The 12,540-nt window shown below is 46.2% G+C and overlaps 1 protein-coding gene across 3 annotated transcripts in view; it reads right to left on the reverse strand.

The window, feature by feature from the left end:
- The window catches only part of LOC116845649 (3-phosphoinositide-dependent protein kinase 1), a 429,458-nt gene that overhangs the window by 308,064 nt on the left and 108,854 nt on the right, over positions 1-12,540 (reverse strand). The gene's annotated exons all lie outside the window — the stretch shown is intronic.

The following is a 12,540-nucleotide window of genomic DNA, read 5'->3' on the forward strand; positions in this document are numbered from 1 at the left end:
TCTCTCTCTCTCTCTCTCTCTCTCTCTCTCTCTCTCTCTCTCTCTCTCTCTCTCTCTCCTTCTATCTCTCGGTCCAGCAGCGCGTGATCGTGTCAGAATAAATTGTGACGAGCGTCGTACGCCGGAATTTTCTGGCCGAATCACGACGCTGGATAACAACGAGGACGATGACGACGACGATGACGACAACGATCGAATCCGTCAACGAATCTGGAGCGCGGTCTCTCACCGACCGGTTCCGCTTCTCGTCCTCGTCGACGATATCGCGATACAGATATTCCATTGTTGCGCGCATCACCATACGTAGATAACAATGATCCGTGTGTCTGTGCGAAACACGCCGCGTAAACCACTTTTTCACGCGCGGTAAAAATATAGACAATGTGTGATCGCGTTTTAATAGGCGTGCTTTCTCCTCCTTTCACCTGTGTTTCTTTTCTTTCCCCTCTCTCTTTCTCTCTCTTTCTGTCTCCATCCTTCCCCGTGTTTCTCAAACCTTCTCCTGTTTTTAGTAAAACATTTACTCTCCGAGGGAATTAGACTCTATTTATAATACTTTTCCTCGCATTAAGGTGCCGCGCCGCGTGCTAGGCATATAAATCATTCTCCGGTATGGAAAGGAGCCTTTCTCGATGGCCGAATAAATTTGCACTTAATAGAGCTGGCGATCGCGGAGCGATTCATCTTGCGTCACGATCTCGAGCTGATTGTTTACGAGCATCCTCACATTCGAAAGTTCATCGATCGATATTCACGAGTCCGCGATACAATGTGCACGGCGCGGGGAAGCGCTCGCTCGCTCGCGTTTCAGCTGAAATTAGCGAGGCGTGCTGTGGGACGTCTTTCTGATCTTTGATATCGGCGCTCGTTCGTAATATCGTTTCTCTGTTCGCCGATAGGCTCGCTTTCGCATGAACGCACCCGTCGCGCGAAAGTTACAACGGCTAGGAGGAAGTCGACATTTCGATATCGATACAGAGCCGACGCGGCGCGGTGGCTTATCCAACGGGAACGTATCGAATGTGCCTTAGGTACGTGCAACTGAGTACGTCGCAAAGACGTAGAGAGCGGTCGAGTCCTTTTTGCTTGTCGTGCCTAAATCCCGTTACTTCAATTACGCGTGCATGATAATTTACTAATAATCAGCTAATAATTTACTAATAATTCCCGCGGGCGCACGGCTGCGCGCGGGCGCGTATTCCCATACGCAGTAGCCTCGCGTATACGAATAGACGAGTTTGTTCGTTAATTAAAGCCGTTAATTATACACGCTCGAATGAGTATTAAACGTCAGCGCGTTAATTATGACGACCGTAACAACATTGCTGCCTTTCTGGAATCGCCGCTACAACGCGTTGGACGATTTATCGACGAGTTATCGGCGCGGATAAAGGAAGGATCACAACTCGCACGCGCGCAAATCCTCTAATTCGCGCGGATTATCCTCTCTAATTGACTGTCGTGGATACCATAGACGGTCTTTTCTTTCTTCAATTTGTCGCTCGATCCCTCTCGAATGATACCGCGGCGCTAAAGACCTCTCTCGTGTTGAATATTCTCTCTTTTCTCCTTTCTTCTCTTACTTTGTGATGTTTTTTCTCGCGAGGGAGTTATTTTTGTCAAGCTGAACGTGTGTACCAATGAGTATGAATCAATCAAGATGATCTTTGACTAAAGTAACCGATAAATCAATCATCAAAACTAATTGTCACACGGAAAAAAAACTTCAGTTCATATAACTGAATGGGGAGTACACACACAGACGAAAAACTCTATAGAAATCTTCTGTTCCTACAATCGAGTTTTTTCATTTGGTCCCCAAGTAAATTCTGTCACACTAACGGAGTTGCTTTTTCTGTGTATAAAATTGCGAATAACTTCATCGATTGATGACATTTATTATTAATCAGTTTACAATCAATCACATTAAAGTTTGACCAATAATTAATTTCATCAATCGACGAAATTATTTGTGACTTTATATATATGACAAATAACTAAGTTTGATTTGCCGATTACTTTAGTCGAAGAAAATGTTCATCGGCTGCCTGACATCCATGTGTATGTAACATCCGCTCTCTTTTCCTTTTTTCTGTTGCTTTGTACAAATATTGCTCGTCCACTTTTTGTTCACCGCAACTCCGTTGCGCCTCTGGGGAACTTTCCCAGAGAACGCATAACAAATCTATCCATCTATCCATCGCAGGCGTGTCGTCATCGACGTCGCTCCAACTTACGATTCCCCGTCGGACGCGCAATTTCGCGAACGCCCGACGATTCGAAAACGGAATGTAGATTTAATCAGTCGCAAAACGCAACGCTCGGCGCTCGTTTCGAGGCGCCCGGAAAAAATATGCGGCTATAAACCAATTCGTGCTGGACGCGCGGGGTCAAGCGACGGCTGTCGCCGGGATATGTCGAGATGCATTCCCGCTAATTGAAGAGAACGCTTACGCCAATGGGACACGCTCGCTATAAATAGCCGTGTTTTGCCAGGAGTTTTGCGCGTAATGCGCGCAGGCACGCGTGTCGCGATTGACCGCGGGACACGTATGTGAAAGCGTAAATACACGTTGCGCGGATGCACGTTAAAGGAGCGGTGGCACGATGACGTCAGCGGTGGCGGATTGACGTCGTGCAATTGGAACTTGTCGATGCTAATGGGTCCGGTCAAAGGCAAGGCGGTGACAGAAGCGTCTCGCCTCGTCGAACCAGGCCGTGGAAATATCCGCGCATCTATCGCGGCCGCATCGACGAGCCACGGTCTCTCCGCAACGGAGAAGAGTGTCGCCCCTTCCAGTGCTTTCCCGGGAAAATAAGTACCTGAAATCGCGTAATAAGCGCTAGATCCCATCGGAATAATCCGGCCCCATCAACGCGCTCGATCTGGATCGAAAGCTTGTTCGCGGGGAAGCTGATCATGCGGCTCATTCGATCCCTTATCCAGCGTATCTTCACCACCTCGAGACCATAAACGCATAAAAACGCATAAAACTCGATAAATGGGATGCCTGTCGGGATATGAGCCGTTTCGTCGCGCGGATTTGCGTCGCGATTCGGAGTAATCATCCGGTGCCAGTGGATCAGCATTCGGATGCGGAAGAGCGGCGCGATTAATTTCGACAGGTGGTAGTATCTAAACAGCGCACGGGCGATTTTCGATAAAGCCGCCGACAAAGAGCCGGGTTAATCGTCGGCGGGAGCGCTCGGTTGGGAGCACGGTCGATTGCTTTTTCCCGGCGCGGTCGGTGGGTAAATATTTTAAAAAGTGGGCTGTGCACGGTAATTCGCGGCACGGACACACAGTAACATACGTATACACGAACGTAACTCGCGTTTTTCCGCCGACGCGCTGATATACATAGATGCTTGCATGTATGTGTGTGTGTATGTGTGTGTGTGTGAGAGTGTGCGAAGCGGTATGTATATACGTACGGTATGTATATACGTACGGTATGTATATACGTACGCGCGCGCTCGTGTTTCGTCCACGTGGAGGGTGGTAGGATCGATTGTCCTTGTCTCTCAAGGCTGCTCGAGGTATACCGGGGGTGGGTTGGAATAGAATTTATAGCATACGCCGTTGGCATATTAATAGAACCGACAACAACACGGCACGTCTACGACGGGAGCCACTGCCAATCCAATTTACACGACGCGACGTGCCAGTACGCGAATTACGAAAATAAGAGTCATGACGACGACGGGGACGAGAACGACGGCGACGGCGATACGCCGTGGTGTTGTCGCGCTTATCGTAAACGCGAGAGAGCCTCCCATTTTCTCCGCCCGACCCCGTTCGTTCGTTCGTTTGTTCGTCCGTCCGTTCGTTCGTTCGTTCATTGCATCACGGCGATGTAATTTCATTGCGCGCGCGGGAAAAACCGACGAAGATGGATAGATATGATGGAGCGAGGGAGACAGAGAAAACGAGCGATTGCATCTATCCGAGAGGACGTATCGCAGCACGCGTGTTAAACACGCTCGAGGAATTTGCTCGATATTTACGACGCGCACGTGCGACAGCCGCGTTGCGTTACGGCACGTTGCGTGCTACACGTGTGTGCTTATCTGTATGCGTGTGTCTATGTGTGCGTGTGTGTTGTTGTTACGCTCTTACGCCAATCGTCAACGTGTAATTAAAATCTTAATCGTCCACCAGCTCATAGACATGCACGATCCGTCGCCGGCAGGTCCTCGTGACCATCGACTAGAAAGCACTATGACCGATGACGTCACGCGAGGCACACACGCACCACTCAATCGGGACGTGCGCGCCCACATCCACACACATCAGGAGGCATGTTGCGAGGAGAACGATTCCCATGGGAAGCACGACGGCGTTCCGTGATTAACGTAATCGTTACCTGTTTCATGGTCAAAGTCGCCGAGGTCGCGTGTGTAACCAGCTTCCTCCGGCGCGCTTCCGGGCGCGAGTTAATAAACCCGGCCGTCGTCGTCCCGAGGAAATATTAGACACCACGGGACCTCGTAATACTGTACCAGAAGGATCTTCTTTACAGTATGGATACTCGCGAGAGCGAGTGAATAGCTCGCGTCCTCGCTCGAGGAACGGGGTAGGGTGGAGGGTGGCTCTGACAGGCTGGATCAGTACTTAAGGGGACTATACTAACGCGATACTAGGGTGGTGATGGTGCTAGTGGTGGTAGTAGTTGTACTGTGCTATGAATTTTCGTACAGTAACGAAGTATGCGCGCGATGCCACGACATACAGGAAGCGCGGGGGTGGGTAGAGACGGGGTGGGCTAGGCTAAGCTAGGCTAGACTAGACTGCAGAACGTACCATCACGTGTGTGTATATATATATATATATATATATATATATATATATATATATATATATATATATATATATATATTATACGTGATACGTCTCGTATCTCACTACGACGTTGCGCGCACCAACGTTGGATCCGTGACGTATAAGAAGAGCGTGTGTTTTGTGTGGGAGTCGGTGCTTGTGTGTGTGTGTGTGTGTGTGTGTATGTGTGTGTGAGAGAAGAGATTACTATGCGGCAACTATTATAAATCGCAGCGCGCGCTGCGACGCGACGCGCTCTCGTGAACGTTTAAAATACATTTCATACACGTGAGCGCGGAACGGCTCGCCTCGATGGATCTCCGCGAAAATTGACTTCGCTCTCGGGAATTACGAGTTAATGTCGCGCTGATGGGGAAGCACGGTCGAAAAGTCGGTGGCTGTCCACGTATAACCGGGTTAAATACGGCGCGTGCTTTTCGCGCGACGTCGCTCACCGATCGAAAATCGATGCTCCGAATTGTCCGTTCGCGACTTTTATTTTCGTCCCCTTTCTTCCCTCGCTCTCTTTTTTTTTTTTGGAAACGCCGCGGAAAATGTGCGACGCTCTTTGCAACGCGTCGCTCTCGGCTGGGCGAGCCGCTGATTTCACGGTTCATCGATAATTAGCGCGGCGCGCGGAACCGCCAACAAACGCGATTACTTTGCGGCGTCGGAGCCGGCGGGAAATCGCGTTTATCAGTCGTGAGGAAATAAAGAAAACCTCTACCTGTGCCAGGGAATCATTTTCGTGCATTATGGCGTACCATGACGCATTATGATGCATTATTATGCATCATGACGCATTAGGACGCGCTATTGCGCGCCGAAGCGCTTTGTATGGGGCGCGACGATGTAATACTGAGTCTTTCAACTGTACAAGGCAGAGCTGCCGTATCGGTCTCCTAAATCACATCTGATTTTTAATGTTTACAGCACGCAGAACAATCTTAAACATTTTTTTCTTTATATTTCTCATTCCTCTTTCATTTTTCATTTTTATCGTCGGATTTGTCGTCCATATTCAATAATAATAGGGAAATTGATGAGATACGACTCAGGAGAGACGACCCCAGCAACTCTCCCCTACACAGGCTGCTCTCGCGAAAAGTGTGCCGTGCCGTCGTGGCGCGATCGTGTCGGGAACGCGGGGACGAAACTTCTTTTCATTCTAATTTATAATTAATTCCCCCCTCTCTCCCTCTCGCCTACAGTACGAAGCTCTACCGTAGGCGGAAGTAATGAGAACATTTAAATACGGTTTGGTCGATGAGAGCGAGTGTGTCGCGCTCGTTTCGGAAATTAGAGTCACGAGAAGTCGCCGTTAAATTGTACCAGCCGGGGCGACAACTCGGGCGCTTTGACCTCGCAGTTTCGCCGCGATTCTCCAAGGCTGTAACGGCTGATCAGCCTCGGCTGAATTTCCGAGGAATACTTAAGTAAATCTAATCATACCGAATGATGTTACGCGCGTTCTCACGCGAATCGGCATTGAGTCTATCCTACCTAACCTAAGTAACAAGCAAATGACGAGGAGAAACGTCCGCGAGTCCGAGTGCCGTGATGCGCTGGTAGTCGAGATAATCATGCTGGGCCGGCAGAGACGCGCGATGCATCAAGGCTGTCAATAATTACGCGGTCGTCCTTGATAATCAACAAGGAAGTACATACAGAGAGATCGACGACGTATCTCTCCCTTCTCCCCCTCCCTCTTTTTCTCTATCTGTCTTCCTCTATCACGGCGCAGTGTAGTTCTTACGTACCATACGACCTGTGTGTAAGCTTATCATTAATATTGCGAAAAAAACATCGCGGCGAACTCGCGCCGCGAGGTTGTCGTCGACAGCGGAAACACTCAGCTTCTCTGACGACGAATAATACAGCGTAGTGCGACGTAGTGCGGGAGCTACAGTGGTACCGTATGCAAATACGCGTATACACACAGGAAGAAAGGGAGAACAAGATCGCGCATACACGCTACAAGGTAGAAAAGAAGGGAAGTCGGCGCGCCCTCCCTCCGGAAACGACGCACGAAGGCTGATGTTAGCGTGGACTTTGCGTGCCGTCCCGTGCCGCGCATCAAACCGCGCATTATATTCCTCCTCGGCTACAATGTTACGCGGCGTTGCCGCGGAAAATGTCCCTGAGATCCGCCGTCGTTGCGGACGCGAGCGAGAAATCGTCCCCTTTCTGTCGACGCACCCGCGCGTTCATTCGATCAACGTGGCGGAGCCTCCGCCGCGTACTCGATGATTATCGAGACGTTGACATCGCGACGAATTTTGATATGATAATATCAGATGACATGGAAAAAAATATTTACAATATTTTACTATAGAAATAAAAATATTTTCTTGGAAAAAAGGAGAAATCTAAAATATATCTTTAGAATAAAAGATAAGTCTAAAATATTTTTTAGAAAAGAAAAATATTTTTTCAGGATACAAGAAAATAATCTAAATCTAGCATCTAAGAAAATTAGAAAATTATTTAGAAAAAATTATTTATAGAACAATAGACTAAAATATATATTTTTCGAACACACAACAGGATAGATTCAAAATATTTTTTTTCTTTTAAAAAAAGACTTAAAATTTTAGAACAAAAGATCTAAAATATTTTGAAAAGAAGAAGATAGATTAAATAAATATATATATATATATATTTTTTTAAAAAGGGACAGATTGGTGGTGTCGATTAGCGGCAAAACAGAAAATAATTTCGTTTAAATGTGTTACGATTTTTGGTAGCGCGTAGTTTTACATCATGCTGTCGAGGAAGAGCTGTAAAATTATCTCCGCAGCTGCGACGATTATTTACAGAACCGCGGTGAAACGCGTTCTCGCGACGGAAATCGTGTTACGACGCACCACGTGTGCGTCACACTGCGCCGTCGTGCGTATACGACACTATTAATTAATGAATCTTCCGAGTAAGGAGCGACACGAAACGAGAGAGTGAGAGAGTTCGCTTCCTCCGCGGGTATCCAATTACCCCTTTTTCTCCTTTACTTCTCTCGTTCTCTTTCTCTCTCTCTCTCTCTCTCTCTCTCTCTCTCTGCTCTTCTTCTTGCTGTCTTTTTTATTTTATTTATATGCGGCGCGATTAACCTGTCAAAACTTATAACGATCGCGGGATCGGTGATAACATCGAGAATCAAGTACCCGTCGCTAATTACGACCAATTAGCAACCGATTCGTAAGATCCCCCCTCGTCGTTGCCACGACAAAAGCAGTATCCGCTTAAGAGACGCTCTTTTAATTAATCACTAATTACCGGCTGATAACTTTAATCAAGAGGCGCACCGTTATAATGAACACCGATATCGCGTCTCTCTTGCTCTCTCGCTCTCGCTGTTTCTTCGTTCAGGCGATAAATTTCGAAAACGAAACGAGTAGTAGCGAGGGCGAGCCTCAGAGACGTGGGTGGCTCGCGTCTAAAGCGATCGTCGACCGAGAAACACAAGAAGAGAAACCCCAGGCCACACGTCATCGACTAACGAGTCGTACGTCCGACAATCAATTAATAGTTTATCCCTAACCGCGACGATCGCGCCGGACATTAGTTAGTCGGTGAAGTAATCGGCGCGTCCTACACGTCCGAAATCGTCACGGCGTCGTGGTTACCGTGTCGCGTCACGGGGCCCTACGCGGTACCGTCGTCACGGTGTGCCGCGGGTCGTTATATTAATTTAGGGCTAGCGCTCATTAAAACCTAACGATAGCGCTCGTTATGCCCATCCGATAACGGTGCCGCGGCCGATTATTATTCGCCGATTATATCGTGCGGCGTTTTGTTTCGCCTTCGTTACCGAAGTCCGCAGCAGCAACAGCAGGCCGATTATTACAGGACTTCTCTCTTCTTGTCCTGTCTCTCCGCTCCCTTCTCTTCTTCCCTGCCTGTCTGCCTGGCCGCCTGCCTGCCTGCTTGCCTGCCTACCTGGCCGCCTGCCTGCTTGCGCCTGCACGTCGCTCTTTTTCGACGATGACTTTTTAATGCTTGGCGTGCGTGGCTCTAATTACCGCTGTGTGAAATCGTACCGGAATACGCGGCCCGGCTTTTTTCTTCGCTCTTTCCGCCGACGAGGAGGTAAACAGTTAATTCGAGCGCGTTTCCTCTAGAGCGCGGTGCTTTAATAGGTTCGGGAATCGTTCTCCGTGGACGGAGGAAAGTGTGCCCGTAATTACGTCGCGCGTCCCAAATTTCGACGGCACGTCCCAGCGTCGCTCTCGCGACGTCCCGTACGTTTTTCGTCATTTCGAATCAATCTTTTTGCCACTGTGGGAACATACCAGTGTCTTGGAAGCCAAAATGACTCAATTGCATTTTTGTGCATTTCTTAATGTTGGGAAGTTCAGCGCTAATCGTGTGTTCTCACGCTGAGATTAAGAAATTCACAAGAAGTGCGATCAGTTTGATTTTCGAGACGCTCACATATGAATAGAAATTCATTATTGTATATGTTTATCGCATTGAAAAACACTATTGGGATAAATAAATATCGATATTTTTCTCGAGGACTTTCAAGTCTTTGTAATGTATTTTTTTATATAGTTTCATTCACTTTGTAAATTATTATCAATTTTGAAATACCAACTCAACTATTATAAGAGACATATTTGTGGAAGCGGAAAGGTTAATTTTCACGAAGTTTTTGCATCTGGAAACGATATGCTGAATTAATTTTACCTCAGGTCAATTGCAAAATTCTTTTCTACTTCGATGAAAGACAGTAGGCGACATCGTCATACGCGAGGATAATCGTACATCGGGAATGCTCGACATATAACAGCCACGGACGATGATCAACTTTGAATTCTCGATTCTCGCGGAGCAGCAAATTCGCACCGTGGCCGGCGACATTCGTCGCACACCGGCGCCGCCACGTCCTTCGCCCTCTCTTCGCGCGTCTCCATCCCGCATTCTGCCAGGACTAAGGCCGACGGCATTCCCGGGTTTAATAAGTGTCGCTTGAATGACATGAATTAGTCCAATATGTCTGAGGCTCCCCGGTAGCAACAATTCAGGGCCGCTGCATCGCGTAATTAAAATTACTCCGCGCGTCATACTTTACGTCGGAGAGACGCAGGCAGCCAGGCAGGCAGGCAGAGCCGAGCGTGAGCGTAGAAGGGGTAGAAAATAGGGATGTGTCGCGCCTGTATAGTAATTCAAGGCCTGGTGGAGGACCTCGATACGCCCCGTGAAAACAGCCTTCGAGCGATCGAGTCACGCGCGTCTATTACTAGCGAGAGAATACTTTACGCGGCGACAACAAAAATAACATCCCCGCGGATATCACGAAGCATCAAAGTGGATGTGGGCCGTTTCGAGTTTCGCGTGTATCTTAATTAAATTGTAAACATTATAACTCAGCGTTGCGCAATTGTATAAAAATTACAGATGCAATCGTTGCCTTGCGCGCTTTGATGTACGCGAAGGAAAATACATAGAATCTACATAGTCTGAGGGACAAAAAGAGAAAGAAACAAAGAGAGAGAGAGAGAGAGAGAGAGAGAGAGAGAGAGAGAGACTTTCGTAATCATGATTACTTTTAAAAATGCAGTAAAGATCCTTCAGTTATCAGGCTGCGATTGAATTTATCACGCGAAATATTATATGCAGTTACGGATGGAGGATTAAATCGAGGAAGCGAATGAAACGTTCGGAACGCATGCATTAAATATTATAAATAAAAATAATGAAAAATACAAAAAACCTTATGCATTTCGCACTGTTCTGTTTTGTTGTCCGCGATCGTTTCCGGCGTGCCGACTATTACCGCCGACTGACTATTCTCGTACACAGCACGCCGGAACAAAGCCCGTCGAAATTACTATGAAAACGCGAAGCCTATTAAGCCGAGCTCATTAGAGCATGTTGCAGTGTTCCATTTATACAATATTTAAGTGCCACGCTCCCGTTTTCATCTCCACTCAAATTATCCGAATTTAAATTTTTAAATTACTGTACTTTAAGTTACTATCATGTGCCGTGTGTGGCACGGAACATTATCTGAAAAGTCCTCGTATCATCGCGACATTTCTGGCGCATCGTGTGCAATTTGATCTTGCTACTTTTGCAGACGACAAATGATGACGGACGAGTATATTTTCTCGAGTTTCTGTAAAGTCGCCCTGGGAACAGTCTTGTATGTGTGGTAAGTTTCGTGGCATAAAGCTCGATGCACGAGAGAGAGAAAGAGAAAGGGAGAGAGAGAGAGAGAAAGAGAGAGAGAGAGGAAAGGATGAAAGGAGAGAGAAACAGAGACAAAGAGAAGGAGAGGAGAGAATTACTTAATGGACGTTTCGGTTAGAAATAGCACTCAGTACATCATACATGTAACGCAGTTTCGACAGCACGCTCATACCAACGGGATCGTTTCTCTTACCCCTCGAGTTCGCCTCTTCCCAGGTTAGGGAACCGCCCTTCGCCCACAATATGCAAATGTTCGTGATTTAATGGCAACGTCTTATATGCATGCATGTCTACGTAACATCGTGAGACGCGCGGGAAGACCCGCGGGTTACAACGACGTCGTCGGGGCATCCTTCGCGGAAGGGAATTGCGGTAGCCTTCTTGTCGCACCTGCGACTCCCTCGACAGGTAATTTACGAAGGGCTACATGGATTTACTTTGATCTAGAATGCTGAAGCTGCAAAGGGAGTGACCAAACCAAAGGCAACTCGTCTTGGAATTGGCTGATAAAGTGGTCCTGGACGGAATTATCGAATTGTGCCTTTAGCCAAACGAGAACTTGTGAAAAATAGACAAAGTTTTATTAATGTATATACATATATATACTGGATTTTAAGAATGAAAAAACATTTTGTCATTTACAACAAAATAATTTTCTATTGGTTTTAGATCCACGAAACTATATGACACAGTAAACTGAAATAAAATGAGTATAAATGAACAATGGACGATACTTTTGAAAGGATATATAATGCGATTGATGTGATAAAATTGATTGAACGACAATTATCAGCTGTGCATTTCAAAACTTGATAAACGTAGAAGATCTTAATATTTATGAGATTGCAAAGCACATCAAGGCATATCGATTCTCGTTAATTTAAAAACATTATCTTTCTTACGGTCAAGCTTATATAAATGCAAATACATCGCCCCGCGAAAGTTAAGTCTCTAATGAAGAAGTCTTCTAACTGCGCGCGATCGAAAAATGAATAAAACAGAGCAACTATGGATAAAAGAGGCACAATGCTCCCAGAAGTAGGGAAAGTATATTAATAGCAAAGATTTATATAGTTAGTAACTCAAATTAACATTGCGTAACTTTGCTGTGGCCTGAAATTCAATTTGTTTATTACACCTGTTATCCAACGTTATAATTCCAACGTTGTCAAGAACGTTAAATAATGCATTTTATTTAACCATGGTGCAAACGACACAAAAAAAATGGAGAGATATAAATATGAAGTATAGATACAAATATACGAATGTGAAGCACAACGACAAAATTATGCCTTTTACGCATATTACGCGGTAGTTTAACATAAAGTAGTAGATTAACATAAAACAAGTCGTCTATCTAAATTTACGTACTTTTTATTGCAATATTGCGTAGCTTTTATTGACTCATAAGAAAAGCGTATAAATTACGCTTCCTTGTAATTTTAGTAATGCGATGGTGTATAACTCGTGTCATTGCAACATAGCAAATTACGACTTTATGGCGAGTGAAGTTACGGCTTTATTGT

This window comes from Odontomachus brunneus, unplaced genomic scaffold (assembly GCF_010583005.1).
Source record: "Odontomachus brunneus isolate Ranch 3 - 2012 unplaced genomic scaffold, Obru_v1 Obru_scaffold_054, whole genome shotgun sequence".
Taxonomy (NCBI): Eukaryota; Metazoa; Arthropoda; class Insecta; order Hymenoptera; family Formicidae; genus Odontomachus; species Odontomachus brunneus.